Raw genomic sequence first — 27,967 nt, forward strand, 5'->3', positions numbered from 1 at the left:
GTCCTTCTACTCTGTCTCTATGAGTTCAGTTGTTTTAGTTTTCAGCTTGCCCAAATGAGTGAAAATATGCAAAGTTTTTCTTCCTTTGTGTGACTTATTTCACTTAATATAATATCCTCCAGGTCCATCCATGTCACAAATGACAGGATCTTATTTTTTTTTTATGGTTGAATAGTACTCTGTTGTGTATCTGTACCACATTCTCTTTATCCATTCATCTGTTGATGTACACTTAGGTTGCTTCTAAGGCTTGGATATTGTGAATACTGCTGAAGTGTCTCTTTAAAATACTAATTTCATTTCCTTTGGATAAATACCCAGTAGTCAGATTGCTGGATCGTGTGGTAATTAGATCTTTAAATTTTTTAGGAACATCCATACTATTCTTCAGAGTGGTTGTACTAATTTACATTCCCACCAACAGTGTACAAGGGTTCCATTTTCTCCATATCCATATCCTTACCAGCATTCATTATGGCCTTTTGGATAAAAGCCATTCTAACTGGGATGAGATGATGTTTCATTGTAGTTTTGATTTGCATTTCTCTGATGATCAATGATATTGAGCACCTTTTCATATACCTGTTTGCCATTTGTTAAGTCTTTTTTTCTTTTCTTTCTTTCTTTCTTTTTTTTTTTTTTTGGAGACAGAGTTTGCTCTTGTTGCCCAGGCTGGAATGTTGGCCAGGCTGGTCTCGAACTCCTGACCTCAGATGATCCACCCACCTCAGCCTCCCACAGTGCTGGGATTACAGGTGTGAGCTACCGCACATGGCCCATTTATTAAGCATTCTTTGAGAAATGTCTATTCAGATCTTTTGCTCATTTTTAATTAGATTATTAGATATTTTCCTATAGAGGTATTGGAGCTCCTAATATATTTGGGTTATTAATCCCTTTTCAGATTAATATTTTCAAATATTTTCTTTCATTGTTTGAGTTGCCTCTTCACTTTATTGATTGTTTTGACATGCAGAGACTTTTTAACTTGATGAGATTGCACTTGTATTTTTGCTTTGGTTGCCTGTGCATGTGGGGTATTACTTAAGAAATCTTTGCCCAGACCAATGTCCTGGAGATTTTCTCCAAAGATTTTTTAAATTAGTTTCATAGTTTGAGGCCTTAAATGTAAGTCACTAATCCATTTTGATCTTATTATTATATATTGCAAGAGATACAGATCTAGTTTCATTTTTCTGCATAGTGATATCTAGTTTTCCCAGCACCATTTATTGAAGAGACTGTCCTTTCCCCAGTGTATGTTCTTGGCACCTTTTTTGAAAATGAGTTCACTGTAGAGGCATGGATTTATTTGGGGGTCCTATGTGCTATTCCACTTGTCTGTGTATCTGTTTTTATGCCAGTACCATGCCAATTTGGTTACCATAGCTCTGTAATATAATTTGAAGTCAGGTTCTTATGGTTTTGTTCTTTTTGCTTAGGAGAGCTTTGGCTATTCTGGGTCTTTTGTGGTTCCATATAAATTTTAAGATTTTTTTTTCTATTTCTTTGAAGACTGTCGTTGGTATTTTGACGAGGAATTGCATTGAATCTCTAGATTGTTTTGGGTAGTATGGACATTTTAACGATATTGATTGTTCCAATCCACAAACATGGAAATATTTTTTCCATTTTTTGTATATCTTCCTCAATTTATTGCATCAGTGATTTATAGTTTTCGTTATAGAGCTCTTTCACTTTTTTGGTTCAGCTTACTCCTAGTTGTCTTATTTTATTTGTAGTTGTAGTAAATGGGATTACTTTCTTGATTTCTTTGTTAGGCTGTTCACTGTTGGCATGTAAAAATGCTACTGATTTTTGTATGTTGATTGTATATCCTGTAACTTTAATGCATTTGTTATCAGTTCTAATCTTTTTTTGATGGAGTCTTTAGGTGTTTCCAAATGTAAGATCATATAATATGCAACCAGGATAATTGGACTTCCTTTCCAATTTGGAAGCCCTTTGTTTCTTTCTCTTGTCTGGTTGCTCTAGCTAGGACTTCCAGTACCATGTTGAATAACAGTGGTAAAAGTGGGTATCCTTGTCATGTTCCTGATCTTGGAGGAAAGGCTTTCAGTTTTTTCCCCATTCAGTATAATACTACCTGTGGGTCTGTCGTATATGTCTTTAATTGTGTTGAGCTATTTCTTCTATCCCCAGGTTTTTTAGAATTTTTATGATAAAGGGATGTTGAATTCTATCAAATCTTTATTCAGCATCAACTAAAATGATTTAAAATACATCATTAGATTATGTGTTTCCTTTTATTTATTTATTTATTTTTGTAGGCACTTATAGCTATAAACTCTCCTCTTAGTACTGCTTTTGCTGTATCCCATGGGTTTTGGTATATTGTTTTTTCATTATTTGTTTCAAGAAATTTTTCAATTTCCCTCTATAATCTCTTCATTGACCCACTCATCATTTAGGAGCATATTGTTTAATTTACCTGTGTTTGCATAGTTTCCAAAATTCCTCTTGTTATTGATTTCCGGTTTTATTCTATTGTTGTCAGAGAAGATATTATTTCTATTTTTGGAATGTTTTCAGACTTGTTTTGTGACCTAACATATGGTCTATCCTTGAGAATGATCCATGTGGTGAAGAGAAGAATGTGAATTCTGAAACCTTTGGATAGAATGTTCTGTAAATATCTATTAGGGCCATTTGATATACAGTTCAGTTTAAGTCCAGAGTTTCTTTACTTGATTTTATGTCTGGATGATCTCTCCAATGCTGAAACTGTGGTGTTGAAGTCTCCAGCTATTCTTGTATTGGGATCTCTCTGTCTCTTTAGTTCTAATATTATTTGCTTTGTATATCTGAGCGCTCCATTCTTGGGTGCATATAAATTTTCAATTGTTAAATCCTGTTGCTGAATTGATCCCTTTATCATTATATAATCTTTGTCTTTTTTTATAGTTTTTATCTTGAAATCTATTTTGTTTGATAAAAGTATAGGGACTCCTGCTCTCTTTTGGTTTCTACTGGCATGGCATATATTTTTCCATCCCTCTGTTTTCAATCTATGTGTGTCTTTATAAGTGGAGTGTGTTTCTTGTAGGCAACATAAATCTATTTAGCCAGTCTATGTCTTTTGATTGGACAGTCTATTCCATTTATATTCAATATTATTATTGATAAGTAAGGACTTGCTCCTGCCATTTTGTTATTTATTTTCTAGTTCTATTGTCGTCTCTTACTTCCTTCTTTCTTTCCTTTCTTCCTTTTAGTGAAGAAGATTTTCTCTGGTGATATTTTTAAATGTTTTACTTTTTATTTTTTGTGTATGTGTTGTAGGTTTTTATATTTGAGATTACAATGAGGCTTGCACATAACATGTTTAACCCATTATTTTAAACTGATGACTACTTAATGATTACTGTAAAAAGAAACAAACTAACAAAGAGAAAACTAGTAAAAACTTTATGCTTTAACTTTACTACTCCCCTGCTTTATAACCTTTGTTGTTTCTCTTTATATCTTATTATACTGTCTATGTTTTGAAAAGTTGCCGTAGTTATTATTTTTGATATGTTGATTTTTGTCTTTTCACTCAAGATTTGAGTAGTTTAAATACCTCAATTACAGGGGTTATAATAGTCTGTATTTGTCTGTGTGCTTACAGTTACCAGTGAGTTTTGTACTGTCACATGATTTCTTACTGCTAATTAATACCTTTGTCTTTCAGATTGAAGAACTCTCTTTAGCCTTTCTTGTAAGATAGATCTGGTGTTGATAAAATTCCTCAGCTTTTGTTTGTCTGGGAAAGTATTTCTGTTTCATGTTTGAAAGATGTTTTCACTGGATATACTATTCTAGGATAAAAGTTTTGTTTGTTTTTTTCCTCAGCACTTTACATATGTCATGTCACTCTTTTCTGGCCTGTAAGGTTTTCATTGAGAGAAGTTTTCTGTCAGATGTATTGAAGCTCCTTTTTATGTTATTTATTTTGTTTGCTGTTTTTGGAATCGTTTCTTAATCCTTGATCTTTGGAAGTTTGATTAGAAAATGCCTTGAGGTAGTCTTCTTTGGGTTAAACCTGCGTGATGTTCTATAAGCCTCTTGTACTTGAATATTGATAACTTTCCCTAGGTTTGGAACATTCTGTTATTATCCCTTTGAATAAACTTTCTACGGCTATCTTCTTCTCTATCACCTCTTTAAGGCCAATAACTCTTAGTTTTGCCCTTTTAAGGCTATTTCCTGTATCTTGTAGGTATGCTTCATTCCTTTTTATTCTTTTTTCTTTTGTATCCTCTGACTATACATTTTCAAGCAGCCTGTCTTCAGACTCACTAATTCTTTCTTCTGCTTGATCAGTTCTGTTGTTGAGAGACTGATGCATTCTTCAGTACATCAATTGAATTTTTCAGCTCCAACATTTCTGTTTGATTTTTAAAAATTATTTTAATCTCTCTCTTACATTTATCTGCTGGGACTCTGAATTTCTTCCATGTTTTATCTTGAATTACTTTGAGTTTCCTCGAGGAAGGTATTTTTGTATTCTCTGAGAAGTCACATATATCTCTCACTCCTAGATTGGCCCACTAATGCTTTCTTTATTTTGTTTAGTGAGGTCATGTTTTCCTGGATGGTATTTGTTGCTTGTGGATGTTTGTTGATATTTGTGCATTAAATATTTAGATATTAGATATTTATTATAGTCTGGACTTATTTGTATTTATCCTTCTTGGGAAGGCTTTCCAAGTATTTAAGAGGAATTCAGTATTGTAATCTAAATTTTTGGGCACTGAAGCTGGCTTGTAGAGGTACCACCTTGGTGGTCTTGGGTTATATTTGGGAGAATTCCCTGTATTACCAACTTGTTATCTTCTCTTACTTTCTCCTAGACAAGTAGAGTCTCTCTTTTCATGATGAGCTTCCTGGAGCTGGGGGTGAGGTTATACAAGCACCATTGTGGCCACCAACACTGGGACTGTGCTGGGTCAGACCCAAAGTCAGCATAGTACTAGGTCTTACCCAAAGCCTGCAGCAACCACTGCCTATCTACCCCAGATGTTTACTCAAGGACCAAGCATTCTTCAGTCAGCAGGTGGAAAATTCAGCCAGACTTTTGTCCTTCCCTCAGGGCAGTTAGCTGCCCCAACCCTCCAGCCTTGGACATGTCCAGGAATGCCATCTGGGAGGTAGGGTCTGGAGTCAGGGATTTTAGGAATCTACTTGGTGCTCCATTCTACTACAGCTTAGCTGGCACCCAAGCATCAAGACAAAGTCCTTCCCACTCTTCCCTCCCTTTTCCATAAGCAGAGGAGTCCCTTCCCATGGCCACCACTGTCCCAGGCCCCTAGTGAATGCTACTGGGCTACCATTGATGTTCACTCTAGGCCCAAAGGTCTTTAGTTAGCTTGTGGCAAATGCTACCAGGCCTGGGTCTCTCCCTTCAAGGAATTGGGTTCACCTGTAACCAAGGGTGGTTCCAGAAATGCCATTCGGGAGCCACAGCTTAGAATCTGGAACCCCAGGAGCCCACTTAGTAATCTACCCCACTGTGGCTAATCTGGTTCCCAAGCTGCAAGACAAAGTCTCCTTTACTCTTTTCTTTCCTCAAGCAGAAGGAGTCTGTCCTCATGGTCACCATAGCTGGTAATGTGCTGGGTCACACCTGAAGCCAGCATAGCCCTAGGTCTCACCTGAGGCCCTTAGCCACTGAGGTTCATTCATGGCCCATGGGCTTATTAGTCAGCAAGTGATGAATCCTACCAGGACTGGTAGGATTCCCAGGGAAGCAGCTTCCGTTATGGCCTAGGGTGTGTCTATATATGTCATTCAGGAGCTAGGGCCTGGAATGGGGGCCTCTGGATTCCACTTGGTAACCTCTTTTAAGGGCTGTGGTTGCACTAGCATCTAAGTTGCAAGGCAAAGTCCTCTTTACTGTTTCCCCTTTTCTCCTCAAGCAGAAGGAAGGAGTCTCTTCTAGAAATGTGAGTTGTACTGCCTATGGTTAGGGGAGGAGTGACACAAGCACTCCCTTGGCTGCCCTGGCTGGTGTCTCGCTAGGTCGTAGGCACCCCAAATTCACTGGCTCTGAGCTCAGTAGAGCACCAGTACTTGCACAGGAATTGCAGTCCTTGTGGCCTAGACTGCCTTTCAAGTTTACTTTGGACCACAGAGCACTTTAGCCTACAGTGGTGGGCTAGCCAGAATTCAGGTTCTGATTGCTGAGATGGGTAAATTCCGTCTGGCTAATCTAAATGCTCCCTCTATTGTCACCCACTGAGTTCTGCTTTATGTTGCTTTTGCTATGACAAGTTAGTTGATACGGTTTGACTGTGTCCCCACCCAAATATCATCCTGAATTTTCGTGTGTTGTGGGAGGAACCCGGTGGGAGGTAATTGAATCATGGGGACAGGTCTTTCCCATGGTGTTCTTGTGATACAGAATAAGTCTCATGAGATCTCATGGCTCTATAATGGGGAGTTTCCCTGCAAACGCTCTCTCTTTGCCTATTGCCATCCATGTAAGATGTGACTTGCTCCTCCTTGCCTTCCACCATGATTATGAGGCTCCCCCAGCCACGTGGAACTGTAAGTCCATTAAACCTTTTTGTTTTGTAAATTGCCCAGTCTCAGGTATGTCTTTATTAGCAGTGTGAAAATGGACTAATACACTAAATTGATGCCAGTAGAGTGGGGCACTGCTGAAAAGATACCCAAAAATGTGGAAAAGACTTTGGAACTGGGTAACAGGCAGAGGTTGGAACAGTTTGGAAGGCTCTGAAGAAGACAGGAAAATGTGGGAAAATTTGAAACCTCTATAGACTTGTTGAATGGGTTTGACAAAAATGCTGACAGTGATATGAACAATAAGATCCAGTCTGAAGTGGTCTCAGATGGAGATGAGGCGCTTGTTGGGAGATGGAGCAAAGATGACTCTTGTTATGTTTTAGCAAAGAGACTAGTTGCATTTTGCCCCTGCCCTGGAGATTTGTGGAACTTTGAACTTGAGAGAGATGATTTAAGCTATTTGGCAGAAGAAATTTCTAAGCAGCAAAGCATTCAAGAAGTGACTTGGGTGCTGTTAAATGCATTCAGTTTTATAAAAGAAGTAGATCATAAAATTTCAGAAAATTTGCAGCCTGACAATGCAATAGAAAAGAAAATCCCATTTCCTGAGGAGACATTCAAGCCAGCTGCAGAAATTTGCTTAAGTAATGAGGAGCCAAATGTTAATCCCCAAGACAATGGGGAAAATATCTCCAGGGCATGTCAGAGGTCTTCAAGGCATTCCCTCCCATCACAGGTCAGGAGCCCTAGGAGGAAAAAGTAGTTTCATGGGCTGGGACCAGGGTGTCTGTGCTGTGTGCAGCTTAGGGACTTGGTGTCCTGCATCCCAGTCACTCCAGCCATGGCTGAAAGGGGCCAACATAGAGCTTGGGCCATGCTTTCAGAGGGTGCAAGTCTCAAGCCTTGGCAGCTTTCATGTGAGGTTGGGCCTGCAGGTGCACAGAAGTCAATAATTGAGGTTTGGGAACCTCTACCTAGATTTCAGAGGATGTATGGAAATGCCTGGATACACAGACACAAGTGTGCTGCAGGAGTGGGGCCCTCATGGAGAACCTCTGTTAGGGCAGTGCAGAAGGGAAATGTGGGGTCAGAGACCCCACACAGAGGCCCTACTGAGGCACCACCTATTGGAGCTGTGAGAAGAGCACCATCATCCTCCAGACCCCAGAATGGTAGATCCACCAACAGCTTGCACCATGGAAAAGCACATGGAAAAGCTGCACACTCAATGCTAGCCCATGATAGCAGTCAGGAGGGAAGCTGTATGCTCCAAAACCACAGGGCAGAGCTGCCCAAGACCATGGGAACCCACCTCTTGCATCAGTGTGATCCAGATACAAGACATGGAGTCAAAGGAGAGAGATTATTTTGGAGCTTCAAAATTTGCCCTGCTGGATTTTAGACTTGAATGGGGCCTGTAGCCCCTTTGTTTTGGCCACTTTCTCCCATTTGGAATGGCTGTATTTACCCAATGCCTGTACCCCCATTGTATCTAGGAAGTAACTAACTTACTTTTGATTTAGGCACAAGGGACTTGCCTTGTCCCAGATGAGATGTTGGACTGTGGACTTTTAAGTTAATGCTGAATTGAGTTAAGACTTTAAGGGACTCTTGGGAAGGCATGATTCATTTTGAAATGTGAGAACATTATATTTTGGAGGTGCCAGGGGTGGAAAGATATGGTTTGGCTGTGTCACCACCCGTATCTCATCTTGAATTCCCATGTATTGCGAGAGACACCTGGTGGGAGGTAACTGAATCATGGGGGCAGGTCTTTCTCATGCTGTTCTCATGATAGGAAATGAGTCTCATGAGATCTGATGGTTCCATAAGGGGGGGTTTCCCTGCACAAGCTCTCTCTTTGCTTGTTGCCATCCATGTATGATGTGACTTGTTCCTCCTTGCCTTCTGCTGTGATTGTGGGGCTTCCCCAGCCATGTGGAACTGTAAGTCCATTAAACCTTTTTCTTTTGTAAATTTCCCAGTATTGGGTATGTCTTTATCAGCAGCATGAAAAGGGACTAATATAGTAGTGCTGTTTTCTATACAAAGTCTCACCATCACTGCATTCTGTCTCCCCCAAGCACACAGACTTTTCCTCCATGCCATATGGCCATTCCTAGGAAGATGGTAGAGGGGTGGTGTCAACAATTCAAGACTATCTTTTATACCTTCTTCAGTGCCTCCTTTCTTGCTATTATGTTAAAACCAGGTACTGTGATCACTTGATTTTTGGTTCTGGTGAAGATGCTCTCTTGTGTGGACAGTTGTTCAATTTTGTGTTCCTTTGTGGCAGGAATGATCACCAGAGGGTCCTATTTGGCCATCTTGCTCTGTCTCCTTTCCTATGCTTCACATACTTTAATAGGCTATTATTAGGCACATAAATTTTTATAATCATCATGTTTTCTTGCTGTATTGAAACTTTTATTAATATATAATGGCATTTGTGTTTTGTGAATTCTTTTGAATTAAAATCCATTTTTTCTGATATTAATATAACCACCTGTGGTGTTTTTTGGTTGCTATTTGCACAGAATATAAGTTTTCTTTTTTTTTTTTCTTTTTTTTTTTTTGAGTTAGAGTCTCACTCTGTTGACCAGGCTAGAGTGCAGTGGCACAAACACAGATAACTGCAGGCTCAACTTCCTGGGCCCAAGCAATCCTTCCACCTCAGCCTCCCAAGTAGCTGGGACTATAAGTGTGCACCAACATGCCCAGCTAAAATTTTTTTTTGTACTTTTTGTGGAGACAGAGTTTCACCATGTTGCCTAGGCTAGTCTTGAACTTGGGCTCAAGTGATCCATCCACCTTGGCCTCCTAAAGTGCTGCACAGATGTGAGCCACTGCACCTAGCAAATTTTCTATCTTTAAAATGTCAATGTATTTGTGTCTTTGAATGTCAAATGTGTAAATCAGACAGCATAACATTAGATCACATATTTAAATCCATTCTGCCAATCTCTGTCTTTTGTATTAGAGAATTTAAATCATTTACATTTCAAGTAATTGCTGATAAGCAGATACTTTGGTCATTTTGATTCTTCTTGTCTGTATACATTTTAACTGTTGTTTTTTTTTTTTTTTTTTGCCTTATTACCTGAATTTGTGTCTTGTTTTGTGTTTAACTGATTTTTTAAAAATAGTGAAACCATACTTAGATTTCTTTCTCATTTCATGTTATTCTTTAACTATTTTGTTTATAGTTACCGTGGGAATTACATTTAACCTCTTAATTTTATAACATTCCTATTTTAATTTATATCAGGTTAACTTCAATAACACAAACAAGTCTGCTGCTTTAACAGTTCTGCCCCCACTCTTTCAGTTGTTGATGTAACAAAATTATATATTTTCACTTTGTGTGTTTAAGAAACATAAACTGATAATCTTTTAATGCATTAGTCTATTAAACTATATAAAAATGTGGAGTGAAAAACAAATGTTACAATAACACTAGCTTTTATACTAATTTTTTAAAAAAATGTATTATTTTCCTAAATCATGTAGGAAACAAAAAATGAAGTTACACACCATTTTTACAATAGTACCAACTTTCCTAATTTCCCTTATATTTACCTTTACTAAGAACTTTATTTCTTTATATGCTGTATTAGTCCATTTTCACCCTGCTATAAAGAACTACTTGAGACTGAGTAATTCAAAATGAAAAGAGGTTTAATTGACTCACAGTTCTGCATGGATGGGGAGGTCTCAGAAAACTTACAATCGTGGCGGAGGGCAAAGGGAAAGCAAGGCATGTCTTACATGGTGGCAGGAGAGAAAGAGAGCAAAGGGGGAAGTACCATACTTTTTTTTTTTTTGAGACAGAGTCTCGCCCTGTCACCCAGGCTGGATTGCAGTGGCGCAATCTCGGCTCACTGAAAGCTCCGCCTCCCGGGTTCACGCATTCTGCTGCCTCAGCCTCCTGAGTAGCTGGGACTACAGGTGTCTGCCACTATGCCCGGCTAATTTTTTGTATTTTTAGTAGAGATGGGGTTTCACCGTGTTAGCCAGGATGGTCTCGATCTCCTGACCATGTGATCCACCTGCCTTGGCGTCCCAAAGTGCTAGGTTTACAGGCGTGAGCCACCGCACCTGGCCAGAAGTGCCATACTTTTAAACAATCAGCTATCATGAGAAGTCACTCACTATGAAGAGAACAGCATGGGGAAAATCCACACCCGTGATCCCATCACCTCCCACCAGGTCCCTCACCTGACATGGGGGGATTACAATTTGAGATGAGATTTGCATGGAGACACAGAACTTAAACATATTGTAGGCCTTCAGTGTCCTTTCATTTCAGCTTGCAGAATTCCCTTTTATATTTTTCACAGAGCTGGTCTAGTGATAATGAAATTGCTCAGCTTTTGTTTATCTGGGGAAATTTTAATTTTTTTTCTCACTTTTAAATGGCAGATTTGTAAAATATTACATACTTAGGTAACAGTATTTTTTTTATTTTAGCACTTTGAATGTATCCGCCCACTAACTTTTGATGAGAAAGTTGCTAATAACTTTATTGAGAATCCCTTGTATGTGGCACATTACCTCTCTATTGCTGCATTCAAAATTCTCTTTGCCTTTGGCTTTTGACAGTTTGATTGTCATTTCTCTGTGTGTGTCCTTTGAGGTTATCTCCTTGGGTTCGTTGAGCTTCATGAATGTTTATATTAATGTTTTTCATCAAATTTGGGAAGTTTTCAGCCACTATTTCTTCAAGTATGTTTTCTGCCCTGTTATCTCTCTTTTTTCCATCTAGAAAATGATGCATATATTTATCTGCTTGAAGATGTCCCACAGATCCCTTAGGTTCTGTTGACATTTCTTCAATTATTTTTTCTTTCTGTGCCTCAGACTTGATCATTTTTATTGGTAAAGTCTATTGCTATATTTTCTTCAAAATTGCTGATTCTTTCTTCTGCTTGCTTAAATCTGCGTTTTAAATTCTCTAGTGAATTTTTCATTTCAGGTATTATACATTTCAGTTTCAGAATTTTATTTTGGCTTCTTTTTAAGTTTTCTGTATTTTTATTAATATTTCTATTTTGTTCATACATAATTTCCTTGACTTTCATTACATCTTCCTTTAGATCTTTGAGCATTTTTTTTTTTTTTTGAGACAGAGTCTCGCACTGTCACCTGGGCTGGAATGCAGTGGCACCGTGATCTTGGCTCACGGGGTTTCACTATGTTGGTCAGACTGGTCTTGAACTCCTGACCTCATGATCCACCTGCCTCGGCCTCCCAAAGTGCTGGGATTATAGGTGTGAGCCACCACGCCCCACCCGATCTTTGAGCATCTTTAAGACAGTTGTTTTAAAGTCTTTGTTTAGTAGATCTGCCATCCGGTCTTTTTTTTAGTGATATTTTCTGTTGTTGTTGTTGTTTTTCTTTCTTTCAAATGGGCCACACTTCCCTGTTTCATTGTATGTCGTATAATTTTTTGTTGAAAAATGAACATTTGAATCTAATAATGAGGAAAATCTGGAAATCAGATTCTCTTCCTCAGGGTTTGCTGCCTTGTTATTGTTTTGCTTTAATTATTACAGGCTGTTTTTGTACCCAGAATTAGCATAAGGTGTCAACTTAAGGTCTTTTTAAGTCTTTTCTGAGCCTGCAAATTTACCTGGGCATGCATAATGACTTTCTATATCCTCCCATACATGCAGTTGCTTTTGAATTTGAATATCCTAGTCTTTAATGCTTGACTCCCAATAGTAGGAAAATAAAAAGAAATATAAAGTTGGTGGTGAGGCACTGGTCTTTTACATCCCTTGGAAGTCACTTTTGTCAGAGGAGGAAGAGCTTGCAACACTGGAGGGATGTGCAACAGTTGCTGCTGTCTTTTTGTCTGCATCTCTGTGATGATAGTCAGAACACAGACTTCTTGATATTTGGAAGACAGGCTCCTTTTTGCCGGTCCTGGCAACTGAAAGCTGTGCGCAAGCTACTCCATGAACATCCCGCCAGTGTGCTGAGTAGTCAGGGGATGGGTAGCTGCTACTGTGTTAAGAGCTGAAATTGACCAAAATTAACCACAGTTTACTGTTCAACCCTTCCCTGGAAATAGCAAGCCTTTAGTAGACTCCAAAATAATTACATCAGGCAGATTCTTTCAGTGAAATTATTGTCTAGTTGAGGAGAAAGATTTCTGGTGCTTCTTACCTTACCATCTTCCCATAATCATCTTTCTCTATTTATTTTTGTGTGAATGAATGAACAGATTATTTGAGTGCTTGGTATGTTTCAGACACTTACTATGCAATCCAGTGTTCAAAAATAAAAGAGAGAGAGAGAGACAATATTCTTGCTTTCATGAAATTTCACTTCCCTGGTAAGAGACAAACATATAAAACAGTCACAAAACTAATGACTTGTAATTCTACAGAGGAGTACAGGGTTTGGAAAGCATACCAGGGGACATGCATAGTGAGTGGCGAGAGAGGAAGCTTCCCAGAAGTGTCTTGTAGTGTCAACCAGGTAAAGAGGAGCAGTAAAAATTTCTAGTTATAGGGAACAGCATCTGTGAAAGCCCTAACATTGGAAGAAACTTGGTGAGTTTAAGAGGTGAATAAACACAGAGTTGTGTTAAAGGTGGATGAAATTCAAGATGAAAAAATGTTTTGTACCAACTATAAAGTGGTTTTTACCAACTATAAAATGGTTTTTCTAAGAAATGTTTTCCTTTCTCTCCAATTCTCTGACACCTGCTATTTTACCACTCCCTGCTTGAGACTAGATTCCCTGCTGTCTTAAAATCTGTCATTTCATATGAAGTTTTGCAATCCTAGCCATAGATATGCTATGAAAGACTCATTGTCACCATGAGATAGTGCGGTTATTGACCCCGAACAGGAGTGGTCATTTGATTAGGCACACAATTAGCAAGGAGACTATGGCTTTTTAATATCCTTAATTTTTTCTATATTACATTGGTTAGAAATCTAATTGGTTTACTAAAATGATATGCATATATAGAAGTAAATCTGTTTTAAAAATTATCAAATAAAAAAAGTCTTATACAATCATAGAATACAGTATCTTAGAATAAGAGTCCTATAAAGACCTTAAGATATGACCTACTTGAATATGTTCTTCAGCAATGTCTTAGGGATCTACACAGAGGAGGGGAGGAGCTGGGGTTAGGGCAGGGCTCTGTGCTCCATTACCCTCCTCTACCAGCAGAGTTCTAATCATATTGGGTTTCTGTATTTAAGTTCTATACAATGTCAACATCAGTTGAAAAATGTTTTTTTCTTTCATAAAAAGTTTGGAAAACACTCACCTAATATCATAGTTTTACTTAGTGGTGTGCTAGACCCAGCTCTTACCCACTGATGGAAACAAAATGAGCTTATTTCTTCTCTGCTCCATGTTTGCTGACATCATGTTAGTTATTTGAAGTTAGCAAATGCTACAAACAGAGCTTTTATATTTTTTATTTTTTTCTTGAGAGCCAGTTTATTGACCTATAGTTACAATGAATGTAAAGTAACAGTTCCATGCCATAGCTAGCTAAGGGCATGAGTAGGAAAAGAAAACAGATCTTCTGACCCCTATTCCAGGGCTGTTTCTGAGATACCCAGTATCACAGGAAGGCGAAGGAAATTTGCACTTGTTGCATGCCTACATGTATCAAAGGTACTCATGTAGGTTAGGTGGTTTTATTCTCACAAAGACTCTGAGAAGTTAGAATTCTGTCTCCATTTTTCAGGTGTAGACACTAGTCAGAAAGGAAATTTTTTGGTCCCAAAACATTTATTTATTGAGTGGCAGGGCCACAGTTCTCAGATACATAGATCCAGCTTTTTCCCTTCTACCATACTGACATTTATTTTGTGACCTTGAATGTCACTTCCTTGAACATAAATTTCTTTACTGATATACTTAGAAAAAGGTAATCCTTAGCTACCACATAGGGATTCTAAAACCCAAGTGAAACACTGTGTGTGTGAATACATTTTATAAATTACAAAGTGCTATTAAAATTACATTAGTCTATTACTCATATAAAATATTAAATCATGACACCACTCTGCTTCAATTGCATATTCATTAATAGCAATGAGAAGCAGTTTAGCATAGCAATTAAGGACACAGACTTTATCATCAGCCAGGCTTGAGTTGGATCCCGTCTTTATCTCTTACCCACTATTCCACTATGTGATTTGGGGCAGCTATGTAACCTCTCTGTACCTCAGTTTCCTCATTTATAAAATGGGGATAATTCTAACTCCTAACTCGTAGAATTTTTATAAAGATTAAGTAATACATGAAAAGCATTTAACATGGTTCCAGGTGAAGCGTTAGCTCTTAAGAAAATTAGTTGGAATTAGGATCATTATCTTACTCACTGCACTCACTTAACCAGCCCCATAAGAAAATTGTCTCAGCTCCCTATTTCTTACAGACACTGGATAGATGACTATTCATTTATTTTTTAACTAACTTTGGGCTTAATTTGTTTACAAAGCCCTTGACAGTACTTCTCTTTCAATCCATATTTGTTTTGTTTTGTTTTCTGACTTTCTTTCTTCTCTCATCTTCTCTAAGCCATCTGTCTCAGAACTATGGAAATCTAGCTTTGTCCCTCATGGCTTAAGCATGCTTTTATTTGCCTCCTCTTTCTTGTTTTCCCTCTGCCTTCTTGTCTTCCTTGAGAATTTGTTGACTGACATCACATCCATTTAACAAATAATGATGAGTTAATGATTCACAGTGCTTGAAGTTTCATATGGTAAAAAAGCCTGTATCTTTCATCTGAAAAGCTATGAAGACATTTCTCTTAAATTTTAAAAGATTCAGATTTAAAAGAGAATTTTAAAGTTGTACATAATTTGTACTTGATTTCTCACCTTTTTTTGTTTTCTATTTCTTTATTTTTTCTGCTTTTTCTCTGGAAGTAGTTGTCAACATCATTTTTTGATTTTGTGTGTGTGAGGTAAAGAGAGATACTGTCATTAAAGCAGCTAGTACACAGTGAGTACTTAGTAAATGTTGGCTGCTATGGTTATATGTAAATATTATGCTGATAAAGACAGCCTGTGCATCTTCTCCAATTCTAACCACAAAACATTATATCCATAAGGGTAAAGTCTCCTGAAATAAATCTAAGTACCTCCGAATGTCTGTGGGAAATCTGATTTAAGGTAGTAAAGCTATCTGAGTCTTAATAGCTGAAGGAGGTTGTTACTTAAATGGCTAGTTTGTTGGTTCATAACATTTTAGGGTACTAGGATCATAGTCTGCTAAAGTGGTAGGTATCTCCATTAAGTAAATGCCATTAACAATTTATTCCTTCATGAATGTAGCCTCCACAATTGGAATTTTAGATTTCGCTACTAATGTGTAATTTACTCTGGAATTTGTAAAAATGCTGTTGATTTTAGCTTCCTGAAAATATGCATAAAAATGCAGCACAGGCCGTGACATCTGCTTTTTTTCAATTAAGTATTTGGGTATCTTTTCTATTATCACCTTTTTATACATCCTGAAAATCTTAGCCCACAACTCCTGAAAATCTTCAGAAACTGCAATTCCATGATCATTGAATTTGTGATAAGATGGTTCACGATCCCTATAGTTACACACAACAAAGAGCAAAGAGTGCTTAGGGAAAAAGCCAGTTTAGTCAAAAATATAAAATTAATGAAACATAAACAAAAGGCCAAATCTATAGGAGGGTAACTGTATTGGTGAGGTTTATTCCAGTTGAACTTTAAGGATGTGATGTTCAAGGCTATACTAATCAATATAGCTGTTTAAACATTTTCTGTCTTGTGAAACTTAGTCTATAAAGACTAAACCTGATAATAAAATTTAGATGTAAGCTGCATTGGTTGGTAAGCACTTTAGGTATTTAGGCAGGGCATAAAGTAAATAAAAAATTTAAGATTAAGATTTATGAGTCAAAATTAACTATAATATAGACATTGCATTGTATTAAACTGTCTATTCTACTAGTATTATAATTACCAATACCATCACTTTGCGTACAGTTTTCTGGTCTTCTCTCCATCCCTTATTCCATCATCTAACAATTATTATAGTGTCTATTCCAGCCTAGGCAGTATGCTAGGCATTGGTGAACACAGATGAACAGAACAAACACTGTGCATTGTTCTCAAGAGCTGACAGTCTAGCTGTACATTCAGATAACTAAGTGACAACAATAAATAATGGCAAGTAGTATGAAAGGAAAATCATAAGATTTTGGTAGAGAACATAGCAGAGGACTTAACATAGAACTGGGTAAAGAGGGAAGAGAGGGAAGAGAAGTCTTATGGAAGAAGGGACCTGTCAGCTATTTCCTTCAGCAGTTATACAGGAGGCATAAGTTGCATTCCATTCAGTGCTTTATAATTCATATTAGTAAGATTACGGATTTTTTTCAGTTGCATTACTTTTTTCCCTAGCTTCATTGAGATGATTGACAATTAAATATGGTAGATATTTAAAGTGTGCAATGTAATGATTTGATGTATGTATATGTTGAGAAATAATCACCACAATCAATCTAATTAACATAGCCATTACCTCACATAGTTACCATTTTTTCTGTTTGTGTGGTGGGTACACTTGAAATCTCTCTTAGCAAATTCCAAGGACACAAAGCATTATTATTAATTATAGTTACCACGTTGTCCATTAAGTCTCCAATACCTATTCATTTTGTATGGGATTATTTGTACTCTTTCACCAATATCTCTCCTTATACCCTACCTACCACCCCCTTGTAACCACCATTCTACTCTCTGTTACTTTGAGTCTGAATTTTTTTTTTTAGATTCCACATATAAGTAGAATCATGCAGTATTTGTCTTTCTGTGTCTGGCTTATTTCACTTAACACAATATCCTTCAGATTTATCCAGGTTGTCACAAATGGCAGCAGGATTTACCTTGTTTTTAAGGCTGAATAGTATTGTACTGTGTATATCAAACACATTTTCTTTAACCACTCATTGGTTGATGGATGCTTAAGTCATTTTCATTTTGTGACTATTATGAATAATGCTGCAAAGAACATGGGAGGGTAAGCATCTCTTCAAGATAGCGATTTTTCCTTTGGATATATACACAGAAATGAGTTTATTGGATCATATGATAGTTCTATTTATATATTTTTTAGGAATTCCCATGCTGTTTTTGATAATGATCATACCAATTTACTTTCCCATCAGCAATATGCAAGGGTTCTCTTTTCTGTACATCCTTGCCAATGCATATATATATTTTTTGTCTTTTTGATAGTAGCCATCCTAACAGATGTGAGATATCTCATTGTGCTTTTCGTTTGGATATCCCTGATGATTAATGACTTTGAGTACGTTTTCATATACCTGTTAGCCATTTGTATGTCTTTGGGAAAATATTCATATCTTTGCCCATTTTTATTCAGATTTTTTCTTACCAAGTTTTATGAGTTCTTAAATATTTTGGATATTAACCCCTTATCAAATATATGGTTTTCTAGCCAGAGGAATTAAGGAAGAAAAAACATAAAAGTCACCCAAATAAGAAAGGAAGAAGTAGAACTGTCTCTGTTTGAGGAGTATATTAACTTATACATAGAAAGCCCTGAAGACTTCATCAAAAAAACTACTAGAACTAATAAATGAATTTCGTAAAGTTATAGGATACAAAGTCAACATACAAAAATCAGATGAGTTTCTTTACCCTAATAGCAAACTTTCCAAAATAGGAATCAGAAAAACAGTTCCTGAGCATCAAAAATAAAACTAGAAATAAATTTAACCAAGAAAGTGCAAGATCTATACGCTGAAAACTATAAAACATTGGCGAATGAAATTGAAGAAGACATAATTAAATAGAAAATAGCCTATGTTCATAAATTGGAAGAATTAATATTGTCAAAATGTCCATATTACCCAGAGTAATTTACAGATTAAATTCAATCCCCTACCAAAATTTCAATGGTATTTTTTATAGGAATAGAAAAACACAAAAATAATAGGAATCACAAAAGACCTCAAATAACTAAAACAATCTTGAGCAAGCAGAACAAAGTTGGAGGCAGCACAATCCCTGATTTCAAATTATATTGTAAAGATATTGTAATCAAAACAGTATGATACTTGCATAAACACAGACACATAAGCCACATAGAACAGAATAGTGAGCCCGGAATAAACTCATCTGTATGATGTGTGGTCAACTATTTTTTAACAATGATGCCAAGATTACATAATGGAGAAAGGATAGTCTCTTCAATAAATGATATTAGAAAGTTCACATTTTATCCTGTGAGAGATGGGAACTAAGAGTGAAACCTACACTGTCTAAAGATTGAAGAGTACATTGTCAAAGGGCTGAATGAGGGAGATTGGAGTCAGAGACAGTAAATGATTGTCCAACCCAGATGATTGATAATAGAGACCTGAATTCAATTAGTTTTAAGAGAGGATCCATTGAAGAATTGTTATTGAACATTGTTTTCTTACTTAAGAAATAAACTAGAATGACATAGTTTTGCTATCTAGAGTTACAACCATGAGTCTGGTTTGTAAATGTACCCTCTAAATCATAAGGATTAATTGTGATAGTTAAGTCACTGGAAAATGGCAAAAATAAGGGTAGAATTTGGTTGGCTTTGAGTGTAAACACTTGCTACCAAAGCATACCTATTCTGAATCTATTTAAATATCAACTAATGGGGTGGCTCACAAAATAGATAATTTAGTAATATCTGCTAATATCTGAACATTTGCTATGTAAGAGCACAATAAGCACTCAATGCATGTTAGCTATGGTTATGTATATAAGAGCCACTTTTACTGACATTATTTTGTTAAGGCCTTGCACAACCATGGGAGATGGCTGCTGTTCTACTTTACAGAGGAGAACTCAGGCATAAGAGGGTTTAATAACAGGATCTTCTCCTGATGAAGAAGACAATAATCCAGACTGCCAAATTCCACACCAGAGCCAAGAAATTCTAACTTCTACAAATCACAAACATGATCTCAATTTCAAAAGTTTTGCCTTACACAGTTTTCCATAACTGAAGGTTAAGAATACCTTCAGGTTAATGGTGTTAAAACTAAAAGGCTATAGTTTCAAAATTACATAAAGTATTCACATGATGTGTTGAAATGCAGTGAACTCCAAAAATCTTTCCAAAACCCCAAATATAGTTTTTCAGTGTGGAAATGTTCTGTGTTTTGATTTTGCTCTTAAAAAGCAGAAATTGTGTTGATACTAATCATGTCACTACAAACTGATGTTTGACTTCATCTTTTATGTTGAGCTCAAGTACTGCTGTGGCTCTTCTAATAATAGAATATTAAAGTGTTTCTTTAGGATAAAATATTGATGTATGATAAGATCTTAGTGAGAGAGGATGAACACCTCTCTCATGGCTCAACACCCATGATCTCTTATAAATGTGACAAATGGCATGGGTAGAGAATTGACCCATTTATCTAACTGTAAACCCTTGCCAATTCATTATTCTATATGCTATGTCTGGGAATTTGAAGATATTATAGTAGTTATTTATGAGCAAGTCTCTTTCCTTGGAGTTCTCACAGAATGTCTTTCACAAGTTCAGTGAAGAGACTTAGAAAGCTGATTCTATCAACTCAGCAAGAGAGGTTCTATCTCTCAATGATAGACTCATACATTAACCAACTTCATGAGATTGATGTCTAAATTAGAAATACAAATTTTTAAATTTAGCATGAGAAATAGTATCACATGCATAGGAACAGCTAAATCTTCTCTTCCCCTAAGAAGATCTATGCAACAAGAAGGAACATAATGAAAAGGATAATTAATGCATTTAAACTCAGAAAAAGGAGAGTTAGATAAAAAGGATTCTTTAATGGCAGCAGGCTAAGTCAGCCCAACAGGTATAATTTTGTCAGTGGTACTAGAGACAGTGAAAGTCCTCCCCACAAAGTCTTGTAAGTACCTTGAGGATAAGGACCCTGTTTTGTATCTATCATATCTCCAATCCCTGGAACAGACCAACCACTCACTAAATATGAGGAGAGTTCATTGGCTAAGACTCCTTTATTCAGTGCTTGAATGAACTCTTCGTACTTTTTTATGGCTCTCATTCCTTCTATGTATCCATGAATGTCCTCTTTTTTTTTTTTGAGACAAAGTCTCACTCTGTCACATGGCTGGATGGAGTGCAGTGGAGTGATCTTGGCTCACTGCAAACTCTACCTCTCGGGTTCAAGTGATTCTCCTGCCTCAGCATCCTGAGTAGCTGGGATTACAGGTGTGTGCCACCTCGCCTGGCTCAGTTTTGTATTTTTAGTAGAAATGGGGTTTCACCATGTTGGCCAGGCTGGTCTCGAACTCCTGACCTCAGGTGATCCGCCTGCCTTGGCCTCCCAAAGTGCTGGGATTACAGGCATGAGCCACCGCATTTGGCCTCTTGGATGACCTCTTGAATGCCACATTCTTTCGTTAGATGTGCCAGCATAGTTGAGTTGGAGTCTGATATGCTCATCAAGTAGCCAATCTGTCTCTTTATGCTTTTTATTTCTGTTTTTGTCAATTTCTTTCTGCTTTTTGGCGGGGAGAATCAGGGCATGCCAATAAAGCCCCTATGTGCATTTTACATGAAATATATTTCTTTGTATCTATTACATCAGCACTCCATCCTAAGATACGATATAATGCAGCTCAGCCAGACTGGCCCAGTCTGTTGCTTCTAACAGTTTCTGCTAATTATGAGAGATGAGGCTCAGGATGTTAAAACTGGGTTGAAGTTGATCAAACTGGAAGCCCTGGGGAAAATCCCTTACCATTAAACCCTACAATCCACTGAAAATACAGGAATGTTTTTCTTCAATTCATTCCAGCAGATATTTAATGAGCACTTGATCTGTTAAGTGCAGGGTTAAAGGCAAATGAGACCATTTTTGCCTGCCTTTAACTTGGAATAACATTCTGTTTTTGGACTCATGTTTTAATTTTTTAATAGCCTTATCTATTTACATTTAGTTTTTATTCACTTACTACTTAGGAATCCTAAAAAGGAATTCCTCATTGCTTAAGAAGAGGTAAGGAGAGAAGTAGGTAACCAGATAATGCATCTTGAAACACAAATTGTATTTTAGGAAGTGAAGCCCCAGCAGTAATTTCCCCTAGTGAGTGAAGAGGTGATACAGTGAATCATCTCCTAGAATCACAATCTTTGCCCTACGAGGCAGCTAGGTATCAGAAAATGGGAATCTTTTGCCCAATTCCTCTATTACCTATCTGTGTGATTTTGACCATATCACATCTTCTTTTCAGTTTTCAGTTGTCTCATACAAGTAATGAAAAGGTTGGACTTGATGACATATTATTTCCTTTTACATCAGAATATGCTACAGCTCACCAGTTGAGAGATTTAAAATTATATAAAGTTATTTTCTCTGCAATCCATTGCAGAAAGGATATCAGGAATTACTAGCAATGTTCATTATTAGTGAAATAATATTTATGAAGCAACTACTATGTGCCAGCCACTGTGCTAGTTGTGGATTTGCTCAATTATGTCTCTCTCACATATCTAATAAACTCCTTCTAAAGATAAATCATTTGAAATGTATAATGATGAATTATTTGTCTTTGACAGCCTTTGATGTGTGTGTGTGTGTGTGTGTGCGTGTGTGTGTGTACAATTGTTAGGTTTTAGGGTTGGATTTTGAGGCTTGGTCTTTAGTATTAACCAGCACTCCTCATTCAGGAAGTTTACCATTAGCTTGGAATTCCTGCACCCAACAGTGGTGTCTTGTACCACTGAGCACTGATATGATTGCAAAAATAAAGATGAGTGATGCTATGCATTTTTTAAGCACAGGTCTTATTTATTTCTGCCAGTAACTATGGAGTGCCTATCATGTAGTCTAGCTTCCTTTTATTGATCAATAAATTTTATTTCCAAATAAAAATGTGATATTTCAAGAGCTTACTTACAATAAGCTATAATGCAATAAGAAATTATGGACCAGAAAGAACGTTAAAAGAATTGGTCAGTGTTTTTCACTGAAAAGAAACAGAATACATGGAGCCATCTATTCAGCTCTATCAGTATTTGCTTTGTGCTCTTTAATTAATTTCTTTTAAAAAGGTATGTTTGCAATACATTTCATTACTAATCACACTAAATTAATTTTCAAATGTATGAGTTCCTTCTGAAAGTAATGACTTAGTTTGAGAATCCCTCATTGTGTACCATGTATATATTTGAATTTCCGAAACAGAAGATGACTTCAGCTTAGACACTGTGTCTGGCCAATAGAGATATTCTCAAAATGTTTGGGTCACTGTTTTGTCACTGAGCCAAACTTCCTGGTCCAGATTCATTCCACAGAAATGTCTCTTCAAAGTCAGTCAGATAATTTTGCCCTTGGCCATGGAAAAATAGCATTGGATTTACTCTGTTTTGAAGAGCCAGAGCAGAGTGAGTGTCACTTCCCATCAGGTATTATTTATGAAATGAACTCTCAAATGAAAGGCTGGCATCGTGCTACTGCCCTAATCATCTGCCATTAGTTTAAGTCTAACTCAACTGTTTTGGGCTTTCATAGAATAAATAAATACGGTTTCTATCCTTTGCCTAAATATTGCCTCATAATATTTCTAAAAAACAAATTAAAAACGAAAACAAAAACAAAAACGGCTGGGCGCAGTGGCTCACGCCTGTAATCCCAGCACTTTGGGAGACCAAGGTGGGTGGATCACGAGGTCAGAAGATCGAGACCATCCTGGCTAACATGGTGAAACCCCATCTCTACTAAAAATACAAAAAAATTAGCCAGGCATGGTGGTGGGCGCCTGTAGTCCCAGCTACTCGGGAGGCTGAGGCCAGAGAATGGTGTGAACCCGAGAAGTGGAGCTTGCAGTGAGCCGAGATCACACCACTGCACTCCAGCCTGGGTGACAGAGCGAGACTCCGACCGAAAATAAATAAATAAACAAATAAATAAATAAATAAACAAATAAAAAACCTTCTCTGGGCAAGATGCTGAAGTGAGTCTTTGGTATTTTGTCATCCATAATCCACCTGATACTTTAATCTACCCACCACCTTTTCTCAATTTCCTAATAACCCTACACAGCCATTCTGGTAAGATGGAGGTGACCCTTTCTTTTTGCCTCCAGGGTTGTTATAGGAGCCAAATAGGATCAACATGAGGACACCATTCTCCTGGTCACATGGATGAGCATGTGGCTCAATCTGGAAAATATCTATTTTCCCAGGGAAAGTGAGCATGTGACTACCAGTGGGTGTCTTACCACCCAAAGGAGAGAGCAAAACTGTGGGTGAAGCCTAGAGAAGAAGAGGGAGATAGAGTCTTGATTACATTTCAGCTGTTACTCCCAGTCCTGCCTTCACATCCACTTCTTGGCTTTACAGTTTTATGATTGAGTACATCTCTCCCCCCATCCTCTTTTTTCCGTAGGCTAATTTGAATGAGTTCCATCTGCTGTAACCATAAGGGTCCCGATGAACGCCTCTTTTCAGGCTTTTGCTGTAACTGCTCTGTGGCCCTCTCTGTATGACCTTACTGTGTTACATCAGACTACCCCACCCTCCACCCCAAGTCAGTGGCACAACAGACCACACTCCCTATATTCACAGCCTAGCTTGTATTTCAGGCCTTACAGATTTTGCCTGACAACTGACTCGGTAATTTCTCACAAGTCTTTTGGATAAATGTACAAATGGCTTATTAGTTTTTGAGATTGTTTACATCTTATGAGACAAGTTGGTTTCTTAGTACAATACAATATTTTACCAGGTCAGAAAGAGTAAATGAAATCTAAAAAGTCAAGATATAGAAAGTTGGATTATAGGCATGTTCCTGTACTTGGATTTTTTTTTAAACCTGCATTTACTTACTTAAAAATATCTATTGTGTACTTCCTACAAGCTAGGCATGGTGTAAGGAATAAGATACAACCTGGGGAAAGCAGGCTGGGTCTCTGCCCTCATGGAGAACATTGTCTCTAAGGAAAGATTGACATGAATCAGATAAAAATACAAATATGTATATACAACTAAAATAAGTGCTAGTCTATAGGCTTATATAACAGGGGACTGTTGGGTCTGAGGGTTCAGGGAGAAATAAATTCTAGAGGAAGTGATAATGGAGGTTACATTTAAAGGCTGAATAAGAGATAACTGCATGAACACAGGCAATTTCTAGGAAACAGTAATATCTGTCCAGAAGGTGAGAACAGCTGTTCTTCAACCTCCTAAAGTGGAAAGATACATGATTTATTTGAAGGATTAGAAGAATGAGGGAGTGGCAGCAGATGAGGCTAAAGAAGTGTGTGACAGACCAGTTGAGGGTTGCTGCTGTTCCCTTTTAGGCAATGGTCAGCCATTTAAAGATTTGAGGTCTAAGAGTTGTGCAATCCGGTTTATGTTTTAAAAGATCCTGTAACTTAGTAATTCTTAAGTCTGGCTCACATTGGAATCATCTGAGGGGATTAAAAATTACTGTTGCCTGGTGGCCATCTGATTCTAATAGAATCAAAACCTCTGGGGTGGGACCCTGGCTCTAGTCAGCTTAAAAGCTACCCCAGGTGATTCTAACATAAATCTAGGCCTGAACATCATCGACATAAATGGTGTGGGAGATGAGGTTAATACTAGCACCTGTCATAGAGTGGTCCAAGCTGACATGACTCACTATGACTCCAGGTTACTACCTCCAAACCTAATATGTTCATGGATTGCATCAATAGAAGTAGAGCTTCTGAATGAGAGAAGGAGTTGTTCCTCCTGTCTTTGCGTTAGACCCAGTGTACCTGCAAAGTTTGTTCACTTCTCAGCACCACACTCAAGGAGGAAATTAAGGAAACTGAAATATTCCCAGGAAAAAAGCCAACCAGGTGACAAAGGGAATCTGAAACACGATGGAGAGAAATGGTCGAGTAGCTCCAGATATGTTTAATCTACAGTAAAAATATCCTTTGAAAAGGATAATGTAGGAATCTCAGTTTTCAAGTAAGTCAAAAGATGTTATTTATTCAATGGGTAAAAATGAGGGTCTACTATATACCCATCCTAGACATTGGAAAAATGGCAGAAAATGAAGTAGACAAAAATCCTTGCCCGCATGGAGCTTATATTCAAGTGAAGATTGAAGTTTTCTGGTTCATATGATCTTCAACATCATAATTTTTAACCAACTTCTGTGATTAGCAACCATAGAATATGTGATAGGGAGACATATTTTAGTTGTAATTTTAGAACATTAAAAGTGGAAGTCTGTGAGAAGCAAAGAGGTCACCATGTATGGAAGGATTCCAGCAGGCACAGCCATTGCAGAGGGGATTCAGGAATCTAATGGTAAGAATAAAAAGGTGTAATAGGAAGGAGACTGATGAGGAGTCCTTTGCAAAAGTGAGAACCGAGTACAGTCCTATCATATTAAATACTAGCAGTGCCTACATAGTTTGAGCATTTACTGTGTGCCATGCATTTCGCTAAGTGATTATCACACATTATTTCACGTAATACTCATAACACTCATATAGGTGGAAAGAATAAAACTGTCAAATTATACTTTTTAAAAAAGTTAAAAACATGACATATAAATATGAAAAGCAGATATGTCAGATATTTTACTTGACTCCTTAATTAGTGGGGGAATTGGTGTGATGGTAAGACTGGTTCCAAGAACATTTGAGGAGCTCAGTATTTATAGGTTTGTTAACAAAGGATGCTAGCAGAGACTACATTAGGTACAAGACTGGTAATGTCCTGGAGGGCAACAAATCATCACATTTGAGGTTATTTTCTCTACTGGAAAGAAATTATTTGCATCTTTATCAGATAAAAGTCTCCAAGTTAACATGTACCTGTAATAAATCTGGAAATGTTTTTCAATAGCAAACTACGTTCAACAAATGACATTCCCCTTAAATACTTCTTGAGAAGGCCTGTTAAACAATTCCCGCATATGATATTGAAAAAAAAAAAAAAAAAAAGACTACCTTTTGGCTTTATTTTTCAAGTTTTGCATAACGTTTCTTAACATTGGAAGAATTAAGTATGTTTTCAGGATTTTCTAGCTAGCAGTTATAAAGCTGGGTCTCAAACTGAGATCTCTCCAGATGCCCACATTGAAATGAGCCACATAACAAGTCTTTGGGGAGACATGAGGGCATGGTCTCGTGAATCATATCAGCAGTTTGATTAGGGCTGAGTATCAGCTGGAGTTTTTTTTTTAAATTGATTACCAGAACATTCAAAATTAACTTCTTCAACTATTTAAAGCTGCTTTTTTTTTCCCTGAAAAGAAGCAGGGCATAAAACGTGAATAATAAACAATAAGCGGTTCATTAGCAATTTGCTACCACTAGCTCTCAGACAAAGACTGTGGAACCCCAAGTAGAAGTCTGATTCTTTAGAATTTGCAGCAGCCATTTTCTCTGAAAGATTTCTTCGTCAACTTGTGGGATTTTATTTTGCTATTATTGTTAATTTAGGACGTTGCCATTTGCAAACATGAACATTGTAATTGTTAATAGTCTTCTATTTATAGAATGATAATTTTGAGCTCTTAAGGTATAAAGCCCAGTTCTCTAGAATGACACTTTGTTCAGCCTCATGTAACTGACTGCAGATTTGATCTCACTGTTTTTCTTTTCTGTGAGTTAATCTCAAGGAAAGACTTCAGTGTTATATTTAGGGAATAAATGGAAAGTAGCGGTATAGCTGGCTTAATGTTCCAATAAGGCTTCAGGACAGTTCTCCAAGTTTAAGGTGACAGGCCCCTATTACATAAAGTTAAAGCAGCAGAAAACTAGCCACTCAAATACTTTATTCTAGAACTCACACTAGATGGGAGAGTACAATTTGGCTTTTAGGTTAGAGAAAAGGTTTGCATTTTGCTCCATTAAAAAAAAAAAGTAAACTGAAATGTATTTATAGGCAGTCATAAACACTTTACACAGATTATCTCACTGAATCCTTAACAATTCTACCAGTAGATTCTATTATGGTTCCCACTTCACAGATGAGGAAACAGATCGAGAGAGGTTAAGCAAGCTGACCAGGGGTTATAGTCAGTAAGATGCAGAGCTAAGATTAGACCCAGGCTATCTGATTAGAAGGCTAGATGATATCACCTTCACAAATTATGCTGCAGTAGAGAAAGCACATAGAAAAAGAGAGCACCAATCCCATTTCTAGCTTCAGCTCTGGTATTAACTGTCTTTAAAACCCTGGACAAGTCATCTCATTTGTCTGGGCCTCTACTTCCCTCTGTAAAATGAAGGGTGGAAACAATTTGGATTGGATGATCTCTGGGGTGTCTCCAACTCCAAAGATCTGATTCTGTAATTGCATCTTGACCTTAGATGTGCACACACACCTCCCCACATCGCCTCCCACCCCACTGCTTCCCAAGGCGAAAATCTAATCCTGCTCAAAGTGCCCAGTGTAA

At 37.4% G+C, this 27,967-nt stretch overlaps 1 protein-coding gene across 2 annotated transcripts in view; it reads left to right on the plus strand.

Moving 5' to 3' along the window:
- Positions 1-27,967, plus strand: part of SGCD (sarcoglycan delta) — a 1,033,257-nt gene that overhangs the window by 572,483 nt on the left and 432,807 nt on the right. The gene's annotated exons all lie outside the window — the stretch shown is intronic.

This window comes from Pan paniscus, chromosome 4 (genome assembly GCF_029289425.2).
Source record: "Pan paniscus chromosome 4, NHGRI_mPanPan1-v2.0_pri, whole genome shotgun sequence".
Classification (NCBI taxonomy): Eukaryota; Metazoa; Chordata; class Mammalia; order Primates; family Hominidae; genus Pan; species Pan paniscus.